This window comes from Neovison vison, chromosome 1, assembly GCF_020171115.1.
Source record: "Neovison vison isolate M4711 chromosome 1, ASM_NN_V1, whole genome shotgun sequence".
NCBI lineage: Eukaryota > Metazoa > Chordata > Mammalia > Carnivora > Mustelidae > Neogale > Neogale vison.
The window spans coordinates 243,626,994-243,650,119 of NC_058091.1; positions in this window are offsets into that span (position 1 = coordinate 243,626,994).

Here is a 23,126-nt window from a genome sequence, read left to right on the forward strand (position 1 = left end):
TTGGGATGGAGTCTTGCATCAGGCTCCCTGCTCAGTGGAGAGGCTGCTTCTCCCTCTCCCGCTCCCCCTTCTTATGTGTGCTCTCTCTCTCTCTGTCAAATAGGTACATAAAATCTTTAAAAATGAATGAATGAATGAATGAATGAATGGCAGGGCCTGGAATTTCCATCCTCACAAGTGGACAGATCTAATATAACCCTAAAACAGGTGCCACCCCCCCCCAGTAGTCATCTTTGGAAAATGCAAGCCTGGGGCTCACCTCTCCAGGGCACAGCTACTCCTCAGAACCACCTAAGCTGGGCAACTGATGAAGACTTTGGGCTGCAGGTCTCCAGACCAGACTTCTAGAGGAATCTCTGGAGGCGGGCCCTAAACCTGCATGCTTAGCCGGCACCCAAGAGTTTACAGTGGCATCAGTGGGACCCACTGTTCTGGGACAAGCCTGTTTCTCCTCTGGCCCTCCCACTCCTCACCTTTGTTTCCACCTCCCATCCCTCCTCCCAAAACACGCAGCCTGTGCGGTGGCTACAACACGCCACACACCACTGACTTTTCCTCCCCGGGCTGCATTTGTTCACGTTCATCTGACAATCACAAGTATAATAAACCTGCGCTCGGATCTGCCTTTCCTACTTTCAGGAACTATAGCATCTTAATGCCCCCTGGGGTGAAAAGTGAGCACTTTCTCCTCCCGTCTTCTTGGGAGCCCACCTTCTTCACCTTGCCTTCTGGTTTGTATCAAAGCACCAGTTCAACGAATCAATTAAATATCAGTCACGTGAATACATGAATGGACACCCAACCCTTAAGAAGCCAGGCTCAAGCAGTTGATTTGTTTCCCATTTGTCCTAAACTTTCAACAGATTAGCAAACGCTCCAAGAAATGACTAGGGCCCTTGGATCGAAGAAGGATTTTAATCCGTGGTGACAGTTTGTCTTATATCACGACCTGGCGTACCCTTCCCAGCAAGGTGTTGACTGAGTGCCTCGGATTTCCGAAGACACCTTCCCTTGGGCTGTAACCACACGCCTCCGACCCACCGTGGTTCAGAACCACTCTGCAGAGCTCGGCCCCCAGAACCCATCTGGACCCATGTGACTTCACACACCCTGTCTCCTTTTTTATTTGGCAGGAAAACAAGACATTTATCATTTTAATTAGCAGCCTGTATTTTTGTAAAAATCTCAAATGAATCCAAAGCGTATAAAACATGCAAGCCTGATCCCCACATGGGTACTATGGGCAGAGGAGTGGTGTCGTCCCTTCTCCTCGGGAGACCCCATGGCTCGCTGATGTCCCCAAGTACGACTCACACAGTTCCATTCCCCTCCCGGCCCCCAGCCATTACTGAAACCAAGGCAGTGGTCACCTGGGGCTCGCTCTCCCTTAGTACCTCTCTCCTCAACCTGAATCATCTCTGCCTGGCCCCTCACAACCACCTCTCTCCACCCCAAACCATCTTACTCATGGTACCCCGTCACATTTCCTTCATTTTTGTTTTTATGTTGCCTTATTGAAAGTCACCATACACATCACTGCTCAATCCTGGCAAGAGTTCTCCATCCCCAGAGAGGAGTTCTTCACTTCCTCTAAGACAGAGGTCCTCCCTACTTTTCCAGATGTCATCTCTGGTTTCACTTCTACACACCATCTGTATGTCCCCCAGCCCCCTTCTAAGCCCCCAGTCTCCTGTCTTCTTAAATTTTCTCAAGACTGTTCCACCTGGAAGCCTTCTCCAGCCCAACTTTGCGGGACCAAATCCCTCCCTTGCATGCCAAGACTCAACTCATGGGCTTCCTCTTCCATGAGGTCTTGTCTGATGCTCCCAGCTGGAAGCAATGGTTGATTACTCCCTCTTCTGACGTGTCTCATAACACCATGAGAGCCACTTCTCTTATGTCTCAAATCCTCAGTAGACCAGGAAGCTCCTGGGGACAAAAGCCATGTCTTATGTGCTTAATTCCTCCATAGACTGGGACGGCGACACGCATGCAGTAGACACACAAAGAAAGAAACAACTAGAGGAGAGTGTACAGAGAGATGACGCTTGACATCACTTGAACAGCAAGAAATAAGCAGTTGAGGAGAAACATTTAGAAAGATCCAAACTGTGCAGGTACTAACAATCACAGTTGCAGCAGGAGGTAGAGAAGCAAGGGCTTCTGGGACACGTGCCCTGAGCAATGGTGTCCTGGGCAAGGACAGCAACCTGAACAAAGTCTTAGAGGTGAGAAGTAGGGGGAAATGAAGATGGGAAAATGAAGTTGGCGAGAAGGAGGGGGAAAGGAGGGTCAGATTCAGAGGGACTTCACCCCCGGAAAGAAGTTCACAGTCAACTACTGACAAGGCAGGGCCACGAATCTGGCCCCTAGGATGATGACCTATGGGTTGAGTGGAAGAAAAACATCTCACCCTTCTCACATCAGCTCGAGGCTTTCTCTGCCTGAAGAGACCTTCTCTACTTTCTCTTCCTAGAACCAAGTCTTCCCATCCTCCAAGGTTCACACAAAAGCCACCTTCTCTGTGAAGCCAGAGACCAGAAACGAAGACACAAGATCTCATCTATGATACTCACAGAGTGGCAGGAAAAGTGCCTGAGAAGAAGGCTCTAGTAGAGCTTCAGTGACTTCTCAGTATGGAAAGATAATGCTGCGACACCATTCAACGAGACAGTATTTGCCGGAGCAGATGAACTCATGCTCATACACTTACTAGCACAGAGTGTAGGCACAGTGGAAAGTAAGAAGGGGAGTTAAGGAAAGACTCACTTATAAAGTAACAATCAGGGGCGCCTGTGTGGCTCATTGGGTTAATCGTCTGCCTTCAGCTCAGGTCATGATCCCAGGGTCCTGGGATGGAGCCCCGTGTTAGTCTTCCTGCTCAGCAAGGAGTCTGCTTCTCCCTCTCTCTCTGCCCCTCCCCCTGCTCAGGCTGTCTCTCTCAAATAAATAAATAAAGTCTTTTTTTTTTTAATGTTGAGGTAACCATCAGTTGAGATCAAAAGGACTCATCCTACATCAATTTACATTTATTCATTTGAAAAATATATGAATGCCTGTTATGTGAGGGATACTGAATTCCTAGAAACCGGCTGTGTGGAGGGGAGGGGAGTAACAGGATGAGAACATTCTAGGTAAAAGAAACAAAATCTACAAAGAGGTCAAAGACAAGAGTCGCAAGATTGGGTCTGACTGCCCAGGAGGGGCAGATGGAGCAGAGAGGCAGGAAGGTTTGTGAGAGACGGGTGACAGGATGACGGCTTAAACCAGAGCTGGGGCAGTGACTCGGGTGGAGAGAAGTAGACGCATTTAGGAAAAAGGACAAAGGCAGGGTGTGTAGAGATGGCTGGTGGGCGCACAGACCAGAAACCATAAGCATCCTAAGCAAACCTGGTTCTGGCGCTAGGCCTCCCAAGAAGATAGTCATGCTCATTTATGGGGCCCGACTACATACGTGGCCAAGGCAGGAGCCACGACTGGTGGCCACAGAGAAGGCCACAGACCAAGATCACTGATCTCTCTATGGCTCCTCCCAGTAGGCTGGGTCCCCCCCGGCACAGTGGATTCTCCCAGCTGGCACTGCAGTAGGTAAGGACAAAGTGAGCCTGAACTCTTAGCCCAGAGCCCCACCCAAGAGACTCGATAGAACGTGCTCTCCAGGGATCGTGTGGCTGAACATGGTAAGGTTTTGTACTTCTGAATACCAAAAGCCTGAGCCAAGTCCAGATTGTGAAAGACAGGCAAGAAGTAGGGGCTGGTGGGGTGTCAGGGGGTGGGGAGGAACGGAGCAGGGACAGCTAAGCTGGCTTACATCCTATGAAGCCCTAGAACACCGCCCATACCTAAACAGCCTAATCGGGATTTGGCCTGTAATGAATTTCAGCTCACACTCCAAAGTTCTAGTCCCCCAAAGGGACACCTGTATAATTAGGCAACCCACCGGCTGGAGGTCAGATCAAAATCTCAAGAGAAATGAGTCTGGCACAATATGCAGGCAGGAGGCAGAGTTCAAGGCCTGGCATGGCTCCTCTCCCTCCTGCTAATGCCCAGAGTCTCCAGGATCAGCTAGTGTCCATGAGGGGAGCCTGACCCCACACAGTGAAATTCGTCTTTCTGGAGCAGGTCCCACTTGGTCCCTTCTTGCTCCTAACCCCCATCTTCAGCCCCCTTCATCCTAACTACAGGCTGGAGGTAGGCAAAAGTCCCACCACACACACGCACACATGGGTGCACATGCACGCCCCACAGGCAGAAGTAGCAGAGCCCTGGCCACATCCCAGTCAGGACACCCTTTCCCCAGTCTCGGCTGGACCTGTGCCAGTCAAGAGTGACAGCTTAGTGGGAGAGCCAGCGATAAGCGGGCCCACGCAGCTGGACCTCATGCCGGGGGCTCCCACATCTCCGTTCCCAGGCCCGACCTCAGTGCTTGCAGCAGACTCCTCCATGCAAACACTCGGGAACTTCAAATACAGTTCGCCAAGCAGAACTCACCTCACTCCCTCAGGACCTGCCACTCCACCCACACTCCCTGACTCCACAGAGGCTCCATAGGCCTCTCCATTTCCTTAGCAGAAAGCACCGGGTCCCTAGTGAGCTCTGCTCTACCTCCCTCAGCGTCCACAGTTTCAAGTCTTTCTTCAGTTCCTCCCCATCCCACTGCTGCGCTTCTTCAGCTGGTCTCCCCTTCCAGACCCTTCTCCTTCCACACAACACCAGGGGGAACATCTTAACATGCAAAGATGCCCACAGCAGGCCCATAACCAAATACCCCTCCAGGTAAAGCCACGCGTGATCCCAGGGTCTATGATTCTGGCCTCTCCTATCCCAGTTCCCATGACCTCTCCCTCATCCTCTTTTCCCCAGCCATACTGCCCTTCCTCCCTCCTGGACATGCGTGCACATCTCCCCTCCTCAGCAGGCCTTTGCACGTGCTACTCCCCCAACTTGACCCCTCCACCTGGGTCCCCCTCCCCTCCTTCAGGACTAGCTTATGCAAGAAGTCTTCCTTGGCCACCGCTGCTTCATGCCAAGCACTGTAGTTCCCAGGTTCTTGTCTATCATGTCTCTCCATGCACTATCCAGTACCAGGGGGAACGCTCTATCTCCACAGAAAACTCTACCAGACACTCTAGACCATAAGTTTCATGAGGGCAGGGACTGAGTCTGCCTGCCCCTCACTGTCACCCAGGGCCTGGCACACACAGGCAAGCTCCATGTGGGCTGAACAAGGGAAGGGGCAGCTGAGAGGAAAAAAAGGAGAGGTGGGCAAGTGGGCTGAGGCCTATCTCCTCTGTGTCGGGGCTGTGCTGGAGTGGATGTGGTCATTCCACTTGGGGGCTGGTCACTAAGGGAAGACATCCCATCTGGAGAAGCACCAAAGGCTGGTGCAGCAAAGGGAAGTGAGTTGCCAGGAAGAGGAATGTTCTTCAGCTGTCCCAACCCAGAGTGAAGAGCCACGGTCCAGACCTTCCCTCAGCTGCTCCCAGCCCAGCCCAATCCATGAGGAAAATCTCCCACACCGAGGCTGGTCCTCCTCAAACCCTTCTTGGTGAGAGGGCAGCTGCAGCCACATGACATGGCCTCGCTCCCAGACAGGCTAAGGCTAGGCTCTGCCGTGCAGAGTGAGTGCTTTGTGGCTAGCCCCAAAGCCCAAGCCAGTCAGACCCGGCCTTCAGGCTGGTTCAAAGCTTTACACTCTGGATTCCTGGACTTCCCCACTGCCTGGGTTTCCACCCAAATTCCTGGGGTCTGAATGTTCCCTGAGTCTGTCAGAACACAGGTCCATGAAAGGGGCCAAGAGGTGAAGCAAAAGTCACAGACCCAATCCCCTACCAGACCACGGCACCCTAAACCACAACTGCCCCACCTGAAGTGGTCCTCCCATGACCAAGGGGTGCCCCTCGCTGGCCCAGAGCCCTAGGGTGGGCTGCCCTGGAAAGATACAGCCCAACAGTCAAGGCAAGGTGCCAGCTCCAGTTGCACAGTATTGTTAAAAGTCAACTGTCTCCCAGGGAGGTGGTTACACGGGTGTTTGCTTTATAATAATTTGTTAAACTGAACATTTCTGTATGTGTTGTATTTCACAATTTTTTTAAGACTTAAAAAAAAAGGCAACCGTCTTTGTGGAATGTAAACCCTGGTGAACGCCAAAACTCAGACCAATGCCAGAGTCACCACCCAGGACTCAGCCACCAGCAAGAGCAGCCCCGGGAGCCAAGCACCCTAGAAGCCCACTCTACGCCCAGGGTCTGGCAGCTCCAGGCCTATACTTGCTGGGGAGAAGGTTCCGCCGACTCCCAGTTAAGTGCCTTGGCAGGAGGAAAGGGGAGAAACAGACGAGCACACACTGCTCTCTAGATGGCACTCACCAGCCTGACGCCTTTTCCACCACCCACACAGCCTGCCAGCCTCTGGACCCCAGGGCCCACAATACCCAGAGAGCAAAGGTAAGGATGAAGTGGGGTCTGAGAACTGGTTTTGGAAGAGAGAGAAAAACCACACAGAGAGCAAGCAGTTCACACAATGGCCGGCACACAGAGGAGCTCCACGTTGGGGCATCTGGGTGACTCAGTGGTTAAGCATCTGTCCTCAATCCCAGGCTCAGGTCATGATCTCAGGGTCCTGGGATGGAGCCCTATATCAGGCTCCCTGCTCAGCGGGAAGCCTGCTTCTCCCACTACGCCCCCCTCACCCCGCTTGTGTTCCCTCTCACGCTGTGTCTCTTTCTGTCAAATAAATAAATAAAAATCTTAAAGGAAGGAAGGAATGAAGGCAGGCAGGCAGGCAGGTTCCATCTTACTACTGAAAGACACACAAATTAAATCAGCAACAGAATGCTGTCTTCACCCAACCTACCAGCGATGATTACCAAGAATGATAAGACAGGAGAAAGCAAAGAGCCAGGATAAAAGCCGTCTCACAAACCAAAGAGCGGAATATAAACCGGTCACCTGGCTGAGGGCAATCGGGGCTACCTGCCAATGTCGGGGCTTTGAACACCCATCTGGTAATTCCACTCCAAGGAAACATGTGAGGAAACAAAATGACTGGAGTGCAAAGACGTGGGTACACTGGTACTCGGAGCAGCACCCTCTATAGGAACAAAAAGTTGGAGGCATCCTAAATGTTTGATGCATAAGTTGTAACATAACGGAAAACTGGGCGGCATGTTAAAAAGAAAGCAGACGCTCTTAATTTATTATTAAAAGATGCCGCTTGATCTTTGCCCAATGTTGAGGGAAGAAGACTGGTTAGAGAATATTATGGTATAGTCTATACTGGAATAGTATGATCTCATGTATATTCACGAAGTGTAGGGGCAGGAGCTTACAAGTATGAACAGTTCAGCCTACAGAGGCACACAATTCATAAAAGCAAAACTATCTGGAAAGATGAATTGTTGATCAGATCTACATGAAGAGGTGGATTCTGAGGGAAGTTCAATGACCTTGGACTGTTCTAATTTTTTCTTATTTTATCAAAGAAGTAATAAAGATATCCCATTAAAATAAAGCACTAGGTAAGAAAAAAACAGGCCTACATACACACAGATACAAAGAACAGGAAAGAAGCAGACATTTCTCCAAAGAAGACATCCAGATGGCCAACAGATACATGAAAAGATGTTCATCATCACTTATCATCAGGGAAATGCAAATCAAAACTACAATGAGCTATTACTTTACACCTGTCAGAAGGGCTAAAATGCACAACACAGGAAACAACAGGTGTTGGTGAGGATGTGGAGAAAAAGGAACCGTGTCGCACTGTTGGTGGGAAAGCAAACTGTGCAGCTTCTGTGGAAACAGTATGGAGGTTCCTCAAAAAGTGAAAAATAGACCCACCCTATGACCCAGCAATCTCATGCCTGGGTATTTACCCAAAGAATACAAGAACATGAATTCAAAACGATATATGCGCCCCAATGTTTATAGCAGCATTATCCATGATAGCCAAGATATGGAAGCAGCCCAAGTGTCCACTGATTGATAAATGGATAAAAAAAATTGTGATATATATACACAATGGGATATTACCAGCCATGAAAAAAAAAAAATGAAACCTTGCCATTTGCCATGACATGGATTGAGCTAGAGGGTATAAGACTAAGCAAAATAAGTCAGTCGGAGAAAGACAAATACCATATGATTTCACTCATATGTGCAATTTAAGAAACAAAACAAATGAGCAAAGGGAAAAAAAAAGAGGGGGGGAAGCAAACCAAGAAACAGACTCTTAACTCCAGAGGACAAACTGATGGTTACCAAGGAGAAGGGTGTGAGGGAAATAGGGGATGGGGATGAAAAAGCACACATGGGATGAGCACTGGGTGATGCACGGAATTGCCGGGTCACTGTATTGCACCCCTGAAACTAACACAACACTGTATGTTGACTAACCGAAATTAAAACAAAACTGTAAAAAAATGAAAGAAAAGAGAAAGAGAGAGAGAGAGAGAGAGAAGGAAGGAAAGAAAGAAAGAAAGAAAGAAAGAAAGAAAGAAAGGAAGGAAGGAAGGAAGGAAGGAAGGAAGGAGGAAAGAAAGAAGGAGGGAGGAAGGGAGACAAGAGCGACAAAATTTGGGGAACTAGGAAGCAGGTAGATGAGAGGAGCTGACTTAACAGTCCTAAGCAAACTAAATCCTAAGTCAGCAGTGAGGAAAGCCAAAAAGCCACCTGATGTTCAACCAAGAATTACACAAAGCCTTAGGAATTACAGGCACCGGGGACCAGGAAGAGGTGGGGCGTGGAGCAGGAGGGTGGCTGAAAGCCCCTGTGATCAGCTTTTAGGTCTAGAGATCCCTCTCCAGCTCCCCGCAGCCAGGGGGCTGCCCCTCACCTTGCTGGCAGAAGACTGGAGGATTATTTTCTCTGAAGGGCTACGCAGAAGATCTCTGGTTTGGGAACACCAGGTGCAGTTGAGAGCAGGGATACCACACTGAAAACAGGGGAATTAAGCATGGGTTTACACTCTGAATGTTAAGACCCCCTTGCTTGCTTCCCCCATCAGATTCTCAGAATGCTGGCAGCACAGTGAATGTCCTCAAAGCTGCAGGATGGAAGAGGCTTCTCTGGGTTACCTAGCCAGCCCTAAAGAAAAGAAGAGTCAGAAGTTCCCCCAAAAGGACTGCTTTTCTATGCACGATGTACACACGCACACACATATACCAGAGCTTCCAACCCACTTTTTAGTGAATGTGAATAAACAGGCAAGTATTATCAGACATTAGAAGAAACTGTCTAATAAGAAAGAAGACAAAGTAAACAGAATAAAAAAGGGAAGAGACAAAGCAAGGAGAGTAAAACTTTAAAGAGTAACAGTTAACATAGTCAAAATATGCTTCCAGGAAACTAATAGATTGCTACAGAGCAACAACATGCAAAGAACCTAGGAGTTCTTGGAAATTAAAAATACGACAGTAGTGGGCGCCTGGGTGGCTCAGTGGTTAAGCCTCTGCCTTTGGCTCAGGTCATGATCTCGGGGTCCTGGGATTGAGTTCCACATCAGGCTCTCTGCTCAGCGGGGAGCCTGCTCCCCACCCCTCTCTGCCTACTTGTGATCCCTCTCTCTCCATCAAATAAATAGATACAATCTTTAAAAAAAAAAAATACGACAGTAGCAATGAAAAATTCAGTAGAAGGAATGAAAGATATGGTTGAGAGAATCTCCCAGAAAGAACAGTAAGAAGAAGGCTAAAGAGTGATGCTGCTAGGTTCAGCATCTGAACGATCAAATATATCAGTTACTAGCACAACAATGATAAATAATAAACTGCAACACGTCAGTGGCATCCAACAATAAGAATGTTCTGCATATGCATCTGGGATGGTTGCTGACCTTGCCTGGGGATGGTTGGCTCTGCTCCATGTGTCTCTCATCTTTCTCCTGGAAACAGTAGGCTAACCTGGGTGCGTTCTCATGGTGATGACAGCAAGCAAAAGCAAGCAAACTCTATCACTCTATAAGTGACTTTCAGACCTTTATCTCTGTTATGATTACAATATTCCATTGGCCCAGAGCGAGGCACAGGTCTCAGCTCAGAGTCAGAGAAAGAGGGCACGCTGCATTACACTGCAAAGGATATGTTCATGAGGAAGTGGTTGTTCTTGCAATCGACCGTGTAAGAGGTTTTTTTTTTTTAAGACAGAAAATAGAAAAAATAGGAAGATATCACAAAATAAATAATTCCAATACACTTCCTAAAGCTAAAGGACATGATTTTTCTAGACTGCATAGCTCACCAAGATCTTAGCAAACAAAAGGAAATAATATCATACCAAAAATCACACCAAATATTAATTTCAGGTCACTGGGAACAAAAAAAGTTCCTAGAACCCTCTAAAGAAAAAAGCTACAACAGGATTCATTCAAAACTCAGAGAACCAAAATGACATCTGGATTTTCAAAGGCGACTTCAAAAGCTAAAAGACAATGGACAAAGACCTCAAAACTCTTAAGGAAAATACTTTCAAATTATAATTCCATACCCAACCAAACTATCACATTAAGTATGACAGGAAAATTAAGAGCTTATAACATATACAAGGTTTAAAAGCTTCACCTCTGGGGCATGTTTTCTTAGGAAGCCACAGAGAATGTGAAGCCAGAACAAGGGGTAAACCAAGAAGTACAAAGACACGGGACACAGGGAACAGGAAATCCTACTCAGAAGAGAAGAGAAGCCAATTCTCAGGGTAACGGTGAAGGAAAAGTTCAAGAATATAGACATAACCCAGCACAGAGAACAACCAGTCCAGACCAGGGCAAGTCAGAAGGTTCCAGGAGACACTTTCTCAGCAAGAAAATCCTGGTAAAATATTCATGCGCTGAATATACTGAGAGGAGATCTGTGTAAGTCGGGGGAAATATGGAAACAAAACAGTGACAGATGCACAGAAAATTAAGCAAATACCAACAACGATTAATTGTGGCGAAAACACAAGGTTCTTTAGCCAAAGGGAAATACTCACAATTTCCGAGGACATAGGCCAAATAATGTAAACACTAAATACTGATCTATCAAAACATCTATTACAACTGCCCTGGAAGCATGGGGGCGGGGAGGGGGGGCACAGTATGAGAGGGTCTGCAAGCACGTGTGTGTGTGTGTGTGTGTGTGTGTGTGTGTAAGTGGACAAGAATGATCACTTTCTACAGTGAGAAGTCAGTAGATAGTGATTAGAAGTAAAACATTAAAAAAATAGCAACACAAACACGTTTTGTAGAATTATGGAAATAGATACTGAAAAAGATCAGTTAAAAGGGTTGAAAATGATTAGTTCTGGGATGTGAAACTGAGGACAAATGAGTATATAGGTGGAAGACAGGCTTCCTTTCATAACAAGTGTTATGTAAGCATTTAGTTCTTATGCTACTGTACAACTTTGGTAACAAGTGGAAACTAAATCTGAAAAGGAAAATTGCCCCCCCACCAAAAAAAGGGGAAAGAAAACCCAGAGAAATCAGTGTGCTTGCCACTGTCAAGAGCTCAAAAACCAGCAGGCAAGACATCCATCCATGCCAGGCTGAGGAACAAGTGGAGGATAAGGAAGCAAGTCATGGGGGTGCCCGGGTGGCTCAGGCAGTTAAGCATCTGCCATCAGCCAAGGTCATGATCTCAGGATCCTGGGATTGAGCCCTGGGCTCTCTGCTCAGCAGGAAGCCCACTTCTCCCTCTCTCTCTGCCCGCCGCTCCCCCTACCTGTGTGTTCTCTCTCTCTCTCTCTCTCTCTCTCGCTCTGTCAAATAAAATCTTGAATGAAAGAAAGAAAGAGAAGAGGAGAGGAGAGAAGATGAAAGGAAAGGAAATGGAAGAAAAGAAAAAAAAAAAAGAAAAAAGAGAAGAAGCAGGTCATGGGCAGGGGGACCCAGGGGAAAGGACTGAATTCTGAGCAGCCATGCTGGTAAAGACTTCTGAAAAGCAGGTGATCGATAATTTCCAGTATAGAGTTACATGCTCCAGAATTTTTCTATTCATCTCAAAGAGCCCTTTCAAAATATACTACTTGCAAACAGTATTTGAAAAAAATGAAAAACTGGAAACATCCCAAGTGTTCATCAGTAAAGGACTTAAATAAATTGCAGACTATCCATCCAATGGAACACAAAGCAGATGTCTGAAAGGACCTAGCGTTTTGTGTGCTGATGATGTGGAAAGATGCCCAAGACATGTTATTAAATGAACACAGTGAAATATGTATCATATGCGTCCATTCGTGGAAGTAACTGTTTGTGTGTGTGTGTGTCTGTGTGTGTGTGTTTGTCTACATATATTTCTAGAAAAGAATGGTGAAGCTTTATTCAACCATCTATCAACAATGGGTATTTCTGGGAGATAGACCAAGGGAACTGATACTTTCTATAGTCCATTCATATGTTAATCAAATATTTATTAAGCACCTGCATATGGTATGTGCTATAGTACTTGGAATTTTTTTCATAAAAATCAGAAGAAAATAAACAAGGATTTGGAAATAAGAAAAAAACAAGGGGCTCCTGAGTGGCATCTGAATCTTGGTTTCAGCTCAGGTCGTGATCTCAGTGTCGTGAGACTAAGCCCCACCCCAGGCTCCATGCCCAGCCTGTAGTCTACTTCAGATTCTCTCTCCCTCTCCTTCTAGCCTTCCGCGGCCTCTCTCTAAAATAAATAAAGATAGATCTTTGAGGGGCGCCTGGGTGGCTCAGTGGGTTAAGCCGCTGCCTTCAGCTCAGGTCATGATCTCAGGGCCTGGGATCGAGTCCCGCGACGGGCTCTCTGCTCAGCAGGGAGCCTGCTTCCTCCTCTCTCTCTCTCTGCCTGCCTCTCTGCCTACTTGTGATCTCTCTCTGTCAAATAAATAAATAAAATCTTTTAAAAATAAATAAATAAATAAATAAAATCTTAAAAAAAAAAGATAGATCTTTGAAAAAGAAATTTTTTTAAAGAACTAAGAAAAAATAGGGACTAAAATAGTTGATTAAAATTTGTTTTCCTTTTATAAATAAAATCCCACCCAGAGGATATGGAAGGATGTAGGAGCCAATCAACCCAGGCTCAAAATGGACTGTTCCGAAAGTTGGGAGCCTGTAGGTGGATCCTTCCTCCACTTTCTGAACCGGGAGCCTTTGCCTCACTGGAGAGTGAACAGCACCAGCCCTACAGTCGGCCCTGTGGGAGCAGGGCTCTCCATCTCCCGGGCACAATAGGACCGCACACTGGAGACTGGGACACTTGGCTGGGACCAGAAGAGGGACCCAGTCGGCCTGATCCTGGTGAGGCCCGTGTGCTAGTCACTGCTGCATGAAGTGGGGATGTTCTCTGGAGCCTAGAAGCCATCCCTCACAGCCCGTAGGAAGCACCAAGCTCCCTTCCAGTCTCGACTAACAGAGCTCCTCTGGCAATGGGGTTCCAGACTCCTAACAGGTACAGGCAAGGGATGCCCCCGTCTTCAACACACAGCGATGACTGAAGGAGCACAGGCCTGAAGGAGCAAGTCAGCCAGCTCTGGGCTCTGCTGTGGGCACTGTCTGACTCGGGAAAGGCCCTCACCCACTCCAAACCTTGCACGCCACGATAATGACGCCCACCGGCGAATTCGCTGGAATGCGTCACACAGAGTAGCCAGCACAGTGTCTCATGTGGGGAGGTGAAAACGTGAAAGGATGGCAGTGCCGGGTAAAAATACAACCGCAGAAGGTTCCGGACTGGAAAGGCAGAGCGCTCTTACTGGAACAGCCTTCCACAGGCGCACATGAGGAAGTGGGGATGCATCCTTAAACCACAAATGATGATCTCCCAAGAGAGACGAGGCTGGGCAGGAAGGCTCCACAACTGAGAGACAGATACTATGATCCTCATTTTGCAGATAAGGAAACTAGGGTTCGATCTAACTTCCCCAAGGTTACCAAGGATAGGAAATGAATTCTGCCTCTTAAAAAAAAAAAAAAAAAATAGATGTCACCTCCAAAGCACCATTCCAGCTGAGTGCGGGGAGGACCTCATGCTACTATCAGAGAAATCCAAATTCATGTGCAAATACTGAATCCCTTCTTTTTTTTTTTTTTTTTTTTTTTTACCAAATAGACATTTTTAAAATTGATAATCCACAGACCAAGTAAAAGAGGTCAAGAAGTAGGCATTCTCAGCCTCTGCTGGTAAGAGTAAACAGAGTAAAAGAGTAAACAGAACCTTTCTGTGAACTGATCAGCAATATGTGTGACCAAACACCCGCGCTGACTTCACAATAGCGGGAAATATTTTCAATGGGCAGAAGTCTCCCACTCAGCGAGTCGACTCCCAGCATTTCCTATAGTGACACCCGCACAATCAAACCAAGACATAAGGGTGTTCACCACAGCCCACTCTGTCATTTTTTTTGGAAATGATATAGCTCCACCATGAAGCTGTTGGGTTGACGTGGGAAGTTGTCCAGAATACATTATTAAGTAGAACAATCACTTTTCATGCTGTTATGAAAGTTCCGAATCAGGGGTGCCCCTGGGGGGTTCAGTCCACTAAGCATCTGCCTTTGGCTCAGGTCCCGGCATCGAGCCCCTCGTCAGGCTCCCTGCTCAGTGGGGAGTCTGCTTCTCGCTCTCTCTCGGCCCCTCTCCTCCGTACATGCCTTCTCTTGCTCTCTCTCTCAAATAAACAAATAAAATCTTAAAAAAAAAAAAGAAAGAAAGTTACCAATCAATTATATTAAAGACTCATGCGCACACACACACACACACATAACTTCTGGAAGGATCCTTAAGAATATTCACGGAGGTAGGGGCGCCTGGGTGGCTCAGTGGGTTAAAGCCTCTGCCTTCGGCTCAGAATATCCATGGAGGTTATTTCGGAGAGCAGAGGTTGATGGGCTTCAAGTGTTTGCTATATTACCTCCTGCACTCTTTAAACGTTCACCATGAATGTGGTAACTTTAAAAGCACCCACATGATGTAAGCCAGAAAATCCACTTCTAAGAATTTAATGTGTCTTGCTCTCCACCAATATTTCCTGAATAATAAATGCGAGCAGAGATCCAGTGATGAGGACGTTCGCCCACATGGAAGGAGAAGAAAGGAAGAAGCATCTTACATATCCATTCACAAAGTATGGTTCCAGCCAATGCAAGCAGGAGTGCAGCCCCCGGGAAGATGGTCAGGAATGTCCACCAAGACACACACGCATGGCCAATACAGCAAGAGCAACATCTCAATCACAGAAATGTTGTACAGTCAACATGACCCCGCTTTGGGTTTTGTATCCAGATGGTGCTATTATTAAGTTCTTTTCCTTTGTATTATCATTCTATAATAATCACGTGCTTCTTTTCAATAATGAAAAAAGCTTCTCTCTTATAAATGCTAATGCTAGAGCAAAGTCTTGTATGAGAAGCTTGCCTCTGTATAAAACTGATGGTTTCCATAATCTCAGTAGTGATGAAAAGACCATCACCAATGCAATGAGACCTAACACTCCCAGCATGTCCGCCGGGACCAAGGGAACGAATGGTGCCCCAGGTTTGACAATGGGTGGTGCCCACATTTGGATGCAATCTTGAAATACATGCTCCCCAACTCAAGAGTCCCTCTCTTCCTGACCCCTTGAGCCTGAAGGAGGCCAGAAGGCTAGGGAGCTAATCCCAGGCTGGGACCATGGCAGCAGAGCATGGTACTCTATCAGGAGTGCATGCTAGCCCTGTTCTGGCACGTTGGGGGACCTTTACAAGGGCCACATCCCCTCTCTGATGCTATTGCTTTTTTTTTTTAAGATTTTTATTTATTTATTTGAGAGAGAGAGCACATGTGTAGGCGTACAGGAGTGGGTTGGGGGGAGAGGCAGAGGGAGAAGCAGACTCCCCACGGAGCAGGAAGCCCAACTCAGGGCTTGGTCCCAGGACCCAGATATCAGGACCTGAGCTGAAGGCAGACGCTTAACCGACTGAGCCACCCAGGTGCCCCTATCTATTTTTTTCTTAAGATTTGTTTAGTTGAGAGAGAGAGAGAACAGCACAAGCAGTGGGAAGGGGCAGAGAGAGAGGGAGAGAAGCAGACTCCCCGTTGTGGGTCTCAGTCTCACGACCCTGAGATCATGACCTGAGCCAAAATCAAGAGTCAGAGGCTCAAGTGGCTGAGCCCCCCCAGGCATCCTGATGCTATTATCTTCACAGACGATGAGAACTCCTGTTCTGGCTACCTCGAAATAGGGCTGACAGAAGGAGCAAAAGAGAGGCCTACCACGTGCCAGGCACTGGTGGAGTACGTGGAGGCGTGAAGCTGTTCCTCATAGGCTCCAGGCCTGACTCTCACAGAGCCAAGGCAAAAATCTGGAGATGCCCCCCGGGAAAGGGCTAAGGTGGGTTTCTAGCCCACCTCCCCTAACACACACACACACACACCCGCGTCCCCATCCCCTCCCCGCCACCGTGTCGAGCGCTCAGCCACACACACCTGCTGTCCCCTCCCCGACGCATCTTTCAAGGAAGTCAGAGTCCCAAAGAAAAGCAAACCCCTTGGGCGGCTCCTGGAAGCAACAGTAGCCCTACTGTCCCAGTTGTAAGAATCCCTTTGCAAAGAAAGTTTTTACAAAGAGAAAGGCAAAGAGAGGAGTGGGGGAGGGTTAACGACAGCAGAAGGGCAGAGTAAACCATTTCAAGTCCTGACATAGGCAAACGGGTTCTTAAAGTCACCTGTTTCTGAACAGGAACGCAAGCTCTGTCCCGTCATGCCACACAGCTGGGGCGCCGCGCACTGCCAAGTAACTTACATAAGCTCATGAAAACCCCATTCTTTTGAGCTCCTGTTTGTGCAAATAGTGTGAGGGGCGCATCCGAGCGCTACGGCCATCCATCATCGCCCGTGCGTTTCCCAGGCTGGCGCTGACTCACCTGGGCCCGAACCCATGCTGTGTACACACCACCCGAGCTCTGCGGGCTGCAGGCAGCGTCTGTCACCTTCCGGCCTCTGGCCACCTTCTTCCCCAAGTATCAGGCCCACAAAAGCTGAACTAATGATGACACAAACCTGAGCATTCAGAGCGAGAGGAAAAGGGCCCTGGGGACGGAGAGGATGTGTTCTGTGTTTACTTTGACCGGTTGCAACCAAAGCTTGGGGGTTTGGAAACCACTGCCCTGCCCTGGAGAGAAGAGAGCCAATGGGCTTGAGACATCCTTATACACCCGCCAGCCCAGAGCGAAACCTCAAAAGGCTCTTTTGCTCAGCTCCCATAGCACAAGGGACCCTGGGACTCTAATAATCCATAGTTAGCAACTATCAAGTAGCTGTAAGCTGCCCTCCCAGCCAGTTACTTACCCCTCAAAAAGAAATTCTTTTCTAGAAGTCCACTTAAAAAAGAAAAAACGCACACATACCCATTTGCAGCTTCAGAGCCCTGACCCAGGGGACAAGACAGATTCAGCGGCACACACCCACTGGAGCCTGGATCCCGGAGACGATTCGATGCCTTGATTTTACACCACATTGAGCACCAGGCAAGCCCCATCTGTGTCTCTGAAAATGAGGTGCATTTACTGAGTTACATATCTGACATGAGCTCAGATGAGCACACGGTAGGATACATCCCACTAGGACACTTACAAAACTTCACACCTTCAATTCTCTGTGTATATTGGTCTTTGCTATTTACGTACAGAAATAAATACAGACGCATTCAGGCACACATGGCTAACGTACAAAATCTGGGTGATGTGAACGCTACCCAAACAGACTGGAAAGTGTTAACGAAAATCTGCAACAGGGTTCTCACTAAATCAACACCCTTAAAAATCAACACTTGCTGCTTCCGTGAGTCCCTGAGCAACAAGGCTGCGTCGGTCTCCTTGGGAGCACAGATCCACTGGTCTTTTCTCTGTCCCCAAAGTATTTTCCAGAAGACCTTGGACCCTAACCACAAATGAACATCCATCTTGCAGGTCTTGTTCGGACAGGAGAGACCCAAGCAAGCCCGGTTATTCCAGAAGAGATCCATTCTTTACTAACATCCGTATGATCTAAACCCCACTTCAGTGGATAGAGGAGCAGCAAGGAACAAAGCAGACAGAACAGACCTATCCTCTACCTCACAGAACTCACTTCTTCTTTTTTTTTTTTAATCTATTTGAGAGAGAGAGAGAATGCGTGTAAGCAGGGTGAGAGGCAGAGGGAGAGGCAGAGAATCTCAAGCAAACTCCCCAGTGAGCTTAGAGCCCAAAGCGAGGCCCTATCCCACAACACTAAGATCATGACCTTAGCCAAAGCCAAGACACTCAACTGACTGAACACCCCAGGCGCCCCCATTATGGTTTTTAGTATGGGGTTTTTGGTTTTAGTGATCTGTTTCCTAATCAAGGTGGCAAAATCCTTTCAACTTCACACTTTTGTCAAGAGTCTCATTTTTCTCAAACATGTAAACCGTAGCCCCAATCACTGTATCTATTAAAAGGACCACATGATCCTGAAGTTGGTTCTAGGCTGAGAAAAGAGACCGCTGAATTACAGCACGGGGTCCTATCTTCTGTTTCTGAGTTACCCCAGAGAGGTCAGCTTTCAGCCTATGTTCAACATTTCTGAACTCCTTGCCATCCGGCTGTGGGAAAACTTTGAGCATCAGACCACCTACCAAGAATCCAGAGAGGTCTCAAAACATCTAGCAAGTCCTGAGATGTCTCAGCGATGCCCTCAAGAAAGTTGTGCCCAAGAGTTAAAACCGTCTCTTAGAAAAACACATCACCAGATAAAGAGAAGTTATTTTGTGGGATCTAATTGTGGGTTCCAGAGCATGCTCCAAAAAGGGGGGACAAGAAAGAAGGGCCATGCACTCCTGGGCCATGTATGACCAGCAGATCTGGTCTGGTAGATCCCAATGGAGGCTCCGAATCAAGAGAGCTCTGGAAGCTCAGGGACAGAATTCAGCCATTTCAGCGGGAACAGGGACAGGCTTCGTGCCTGCCTCTCTCAGGAGCCACGAGGAAGAGTGTCTTTCAGCCTGAGCACCTCAACTGCCTGATATTTGAAAGAACAACCCTGCTCATCTGCAAAGGGTCAGCCCCATCGCTCCCTGGGCAAATCAGGGGGAGATGGAGTTTTTCCGAGCTTTTATTTATTCTCTGATTCAGCTCCCAAGAATCCAGGGACAGGAGGGCTAGCAGAGTTTGCTCAGAACTGACATAATATGTTTTCTATCCAGAAAACACATCTCAGCCAGTTACCACCTCGCTGCCTTTCTCCAAAGTGATTATAATTATAGTATTTGTTCCGTAATTGCTGCCTACTTGCACATACAAAATCCCTGAATCTTAAAATAAATTATAGCTCCCTTTCTTATTTACCAGCCATTGTGCTGCTAGTTTACAAAGAAGACGAGATTCCTCTAATTATTATTGTAGTAACCAGCCAAAGGTGAGTAAAGCTTGAGTTCTCAGCAGGTGACGTGACTTATTAGTACAAAAGAGAATTATCAAGAATAATTTTACTGAACAGCCTAATTAGGGATGTCTCAATTCTAGGCTCGAGGACCAGCAAGAACAACCTTGGATCTGCCCTTTTTCTGGCTGGTTGCTGACCTCAACACAAACGATGAAGAAAGGCAAGCTAGCTGTGGTCACTGTGACACTTAATTTCTCCACGCCTATTTAAAGAGGGCTCTGGACTTCTCTGAAGAAAAGAGTACAAGACCCAGGAGGTTATTCTGTGTCTAGGGGCTATCAAGAAACCTCTGACGAGCTGGGTCTTGGACCCTGGCGCCAAGGCAGGCAGAACAGATTCGCATCTGGGGCCCGGGCAGCAGGACTTGACGGGCAGGAAGGCAACTGGTTTAAACCTCCTCTTTGACGTGCCTTTTGCCTCTGAGTGAGGCCAGAAGCTGACACAGCTGTCAGAGCCCCGGTGAGAAGGTCTGAACCAACTCGTGCTGCTATGCAGGGAGGAGGGACTGACAGAGGCACTCCCATCCTGGGAGAGGTCTGAGCCAGGTGCACCCAACAAAAAGCAAGGCCACCGCTTCTCCCTGCGGTGCCCATGTTTGCTCACCAGGGGCAGGAGGGGACTCCAGGCCCATGAGGAGCTCATGGGAAACCAAACCTCACCTTTCAAGACAGGCACCTCCATTCCTGCTGGGGGGGATTCTATGGGAGTCTCCGTCCAAGATTCCTGCAGCAGGGGGGTGGGGTGGGGGGTGCTCCCCAACCACACTGCTCCCGGACAAGAGTGAGGACTAGAGTGAACTCGGCGGGGTGGAAGGAAAGCCCCACAAGGCCAGAACCAGCATCCTCCCATGACTTCTCCTGGTTATCTGAGCTACATAGGGAGTGGCTTGGGGCCATACTCTGGCCGTGTCTGCTCGGATGGCTTTGGTGGCCCCACTGTCGAAGGCCCAAGTGGACTCTGCTAGGTCTCTATCACCTACCCTGCGATCCGCCTGACGACCAGGTCTAGCTCTCCCGCTCCAATCTCTGGCTCCCTGTCTCTTGTAAAGTCACGCATAGTAGGTCACCTAGGTCACCTAGTCTGAGAAAGGCTTCAGAGCAGAAACTAACACTGTTTTAAAAATATGAATCCCGGGGCACCTGGGTGGCTCAGTGCGTTACGCATCTGCCTTCGACTCAGGTCATGATTTCAGGGTCCTGGAATCGAGCCTCGCATCGGGCTCTCTGCTCAGCGGGGAGCCTGCTTCCCCCCACCCACCTCTGCCTGCCTCTCTATTTGTGATCGCTGTCAAATAAATAAATAAGTAAAATCTTTAAAAAAAAAATATGAATACCAAACCCCAATGGAGCCAAATGCAGTTGGCCCTGCACCGTGGGGCAGATGTGCCTGTGTAGGGGGAAGCCGGCACTCCATGGGTACAGAGAGTGACAACTGACAGCCCAGCTCCCAATTCCAGACCATCATCTCCTCACTGTGTGATCTGAGGGAGTGACTTACCCTCTCTGTGCCTCGGCCTCCTCACCCACAAATACGTTTCCTAATAGCCCATAGCCCAAGAGGTTGTCTGAAGAGTAAAATAATGAACATCAAGGGTCCAGGAGATCTTTGCACAATCTGGCTCTCAGTCCGGTCAGCTCTTATCATTCCAGTACTTTTCGGGTGGTAGGGATGGGAAGGCCACTGGAGGCACTGTCAGTGACCTCCCAAGTCACATTTCCTCCACTCCAGGAAGAGGTGGGGCCTAACAGAAACAACCCTGGAAACCTCTTGTTTGCTGTGGGGGAGGGAGGCAAAGCTTCGGGAGAAAAAAAAAATTCATTCAGATTTTTATGGGCACTTTTTTGTCACAGACTTGAGCATCAGGCCAGCCATTCCTCAAATCTATTCTAAAATCAAAGGCAAGTCAAACAGTAGGGGATGTAGAGTTAATACAAGTCACGATGAACATACTCATCCCAAACCAAATCTGGGAGCGAGGGGAGTTCTTCTCGGTGCTCCGTGCATGCTCTTGGTTCCGGGAATGCCCCCAGATGTGAGTGTGGACAGTTCACCCATAGCCATCTGGACGGGTGGGATTCACATCAACTCCTGTAATTCACCATAACAAGGGCTTGGTGGGCTCTTCCTCTATGATATGCTGTTTAACATCTGCCTCTGGGGAGGAATGGAGTCCCCGCCATAGCCCAAGTACCAGAACACAAAGCCCCAAACAGAAGGTCCTCAGATGCATTAGACGCCAAGAGCTTCCCAGCCACTTCTGGGAACCACACCATGGTCACCAGAGAGCCCACATCTCCAGAATGCACTTCCTCACATCCCCCAGAGAACCCAGGCAGGAGCTCTGTCCCCTGCTCTATCCTTCCCTCTCCTCCATGGGCTGCTGCAGCCCTCCCCAGAGGCCAGGCCAACTAGCAGCACATGGGAGAATTCAGACCTCTCCCCCAGTGAGGGGCCCCTTGCACTGGGCTGCCAGGCCCCTCCGCAGGGCAGTGCCCAGACCTCTGGCCTGCCCAGTCCACAGCAGAGCCACCACGGAGGCCACAAGCAGGCACAACTCAACGCAGCCAGCCAGGCCACTGGACCGCCCCAGAGCCCACACCTGTAATTAGGCCACGGGCTCAGGCTGGGGACAATGGCCTAGAAAAGCCAACAAATGGGATACATGCATTAAAGTCAGGTTTCTGTGCCAAGTGTGCGACTTAATTACATAGCCTGGGTACTCTCTTCTCCCATGAACTCTCACCCCAGCGTGGGATGACACAAAGGAGAGATTAAGCACTGCCTGCCACAGGCCAAGGAGCCCTAGTCTGTATCCCAAAAGCAGAGAAGCCAGAGCAGAGTGTGGCCCCAAGAGGAGGAAAAGAGGGACAGATGTTCAGCAGCCACAATCTGTGTGAAATTCTGAGTCTCCTTCCATGATACCGTGTGACTATATGGCCTTCTAGCACAGAAGCCAGGCTGCTGAATGGTCCAGCACTTGCAGCCCTCTTCCCCACTTCGGGCCTTCTTGCTTGGTGTCCATGACCTCAAAAGGTGGCCAACTACTTCACATTGCCATCTCTCTGCAGCCAAGGCCAAGTCACAAGGACAGAATAAGCCACTGACTCTGATGGGGGAGGCGGAGCCCAAGTGGGATCAGCAGGCCCCTGTGAGGACACAACCTGATGGGCACAGCTCTTACCATGAGCTGATCACCCCCATCCCCCAGCTCTCTGCCTTGATTGGGTTTGGCCCTCCCAAACCACATCTGGAAAATACTATGGCCGAGCGGTGGACAGTGAGCCTCGGGGAAACCCAGGGCAGCCTAAGTTCCTCCTCTCCTGAGGCCCCCCACCTGGGGAGTGTGCTCCAGGGTAGAGGAGCAGCCAAAGTCTTCGGTCACTGTGGACGGAGGATCCTGTTTGAGCGACGTCACCCCAGTCTCTAGAATGGCCCCCAATCCCAGCCCATGTGCCTAGAGGGAAATACAGGGATGCCACCCGCCCAGGGTCTGGCCCCGCTAAGGACTCAGGGCTGAGACTTAGAGCAGCAAGAGAAGCACAATATCTCAAACCGAAATGGTGGGAGGGGAGCGTGTTCCGGTATGCATTTGCAGAGGGGAGGAAGCAAAGCGGGCCAGACCAGTCAAGGAATGGTCTACCAAAGGGAAGAGTCTCCCACTCTTGCCCCAGCCTGACCATGAAGAAGCAGGGGCCAGGAGGACAGGAAGACGCAGGGTCAGACATGTGTCCCACCCT